The sequence below is a fragment of the Phocoena phocoena genome, chromosome 2 (assembly GCF_963924675.1).
Source record: "Phocoena phocoena chromosome 2, mPhoPho1.1, whole genome shotgun sequence".
NCBI lineage: Eukaryota > Metazoa > Chordata > Mammalia > Artiodactyla > Phocoenidae > Phocoena > Phocoena phocoena.
This window is the reverse complement of record NC_089220.1, coordinates 22,486,013-22,488,591: the sequence shown is the minus strand read 5'-3', so window position 1 is coordinate 22,488,591 and position 2,579 is coordinate 22,486,013.

Below are 2,579 nucleotides of genomic sequence, written 5' to 3'. Positions count from 1 at the left end.
AGCAAAGAAGAAAAAAACTGATAGGACTGTGCACATAGAAGATCAAAAAGAACCTACAGATTGAGTACAAAGTCAGTGTTTAAAAATCAGTGGTATTTTTCTAATCATCGATGAATAGAAAATGAAAGTTTATGTGACACCATCTACAATAGCATTCAGATACATTACATTTCTAGGAAATAACCTAAGGAAATATTTAAAGCATGTAAAGCATTTCTAAAGCATGGAAAAATAGGAAACATTATGGAAAAAAATAAGCAGTATCCAAAAGAGGAGCCACCAAATATTTCTGTAAAGGATCTGGTAATAAATATTCTAGCCTTTACATTCTAGATGGTCTCTGTCAGAACTACCCAACTCTACACTGTAATGCCAATTCAGAAATAGATAATAGGTGAACAAATGGGTGTGGCTGTGTGCCAATAAAACTTTATTTTCAAAAACAGGCAGAGGACTGTATTTAGTCCATGGGTTGTAGTTCACTACTTCCTGATTTAAATAATCAGAGGAAAAAATATATTAATATACAATTAAGATATAATAAAGATATGTATTCTCCTTAAACTGATCTTTACATTTAAATCTCTCACAGTCAAAATTCAGGAAGTTGAGTTTTGTCGTCATTGCTGTTTTTGTTGTTATTTTGTTGTGGGCTTTTGGTAGACATTGGCAAACTAACTCTAAAATAAAGTAAAAACTTAAAGGGCAAAAGTTTGCCAAGACATGCTTGAAGAACAGAATTAAACTACTTTGGCAGATGTTGAGACTTATTTTAAAACTTCAGTAATTAAGAGAGCATGGTATTGCCAACAAGGTATATGCCTAGATCAACAGAATGTAATAGATAGTCCATTAACACCCTTACATATAAATAAAATTGGTTCATGACAAAGGTGGCAGTGCAAAACAGTGTAGGAACGATGGTCATTCCAATGAATTATTCTGGGTCTAGATATTGTAAAAGAAAATATTCCTCATAAAATATAGAAAAATCAGTAAGTATACTGTAGATCCAAATGTGAAAGATAAAACAATGAAGCTTCCAGAAGAAACCATTGGGAGAATATCTCCAGTACTTTGAGGTAAAGAAATTTAACTAGGACACCTAAGGCACTAATGCTAAACAAAAAGACATTAGAATTAAGAAATTCTACTTATTAAAGGATACTTTAAGAGAGCAAAAATGTAACTCACTGACTGGGAGAAGATACTGTAGAGACTTAGTACACAAAAGAAGGCATCAGAATGAAAAGATGCACAATGTTATGACACATCAGGAAAATGTAAACCAAAACTACAAGAAGATATATCAGCACATACCAGCTGGGGTAGCTAAAATAAGGCTGGTAATACTAAGTGTTGCTGAGAATGTGGGACACACAAAAGTCTCATACACTGCTCGTGGGTTCTAAAAGTTGAATATATATATGTCCTACTAACCAATTCCATTTTAAGGCATATTTGAAAGAGAAATAAATGTACACATACACAAGAATGTTCATAACAGCACTATTCGAGATAATCTCACATTTGAAACAACTCAAATGCTAATCAACACTAGACTGAATAAATAATTGTGGCCTATTCATTCAATGGACTATTGCACAATAATGAAAATGAATAAACCACTGTCCCACATATAATGTGGATATATCTCACAAACATAACATGGAACAAAATAATTTGCCAGACACAAAACAATACATATTATTTCACTTAAATAGATGTTTAACAAACAAGCAAAACAAACTATAATATTCTAAGTCAGAATAGAAATGTTTGGAGATGGGGAGAAGATAGCCATAGAGAGAGCATAGGAGGGTCATCTAGGGGTTTGCAATAATCTGTTTCTTAACATGGGTGATAGTTACATAGAGATTTACTTTTGTGACAATTCTTTTAGCTATACATATTCACATTACGTTAAAACTTTTGCTTATTCAGGTACATGAATAGAGTTTATGTTTCTCTAATGCATAGGACAAAGACTAGAAGAATAAACTCCAATATAACAACGCTCACTTCTGGATGCTGAGGTTACAGATTATTTAATTTTTATTTGGATCATCACACTATTAATTTTCCTCCTTTTTATTTTTTTAATTTTATTTCTAATTTTTTTTCTTTATAACAAAGTGAATCAGCTATACATATACATATAACCCCATATCTCCTCCCTCTTACATCTCCCTCCCACCCTCCCTATCCCACCCTTCTAGGTGGTCACAAAGCACTGAGCTGATCTCCCTCTGCTATGCAGCATCTTCCCACTAGTTATCTATTTTGGTAGTATATATAAATCCAAGCCACTCTCTCACTTCGTCACAACTTACCTTTACCACTCCCCATGTCTTTGGGTCCATTCTCTACATCTGTGTCTTTATTCCTGTCCTCCTCTTAGGTTCTTCATAACCATTTTTTTCTTTACATTCCATATATATGTGTTAGCATATGGTATTTGTTTCTCTCTTTCTGACTACTTCACTCCGTATGACAGACTCTAGGTCCATCCACCTCACTAGAAAAAACTCAATTTTGTTTCTTTTTATGGCTGAGTAACATTCCATTGTATATATGTG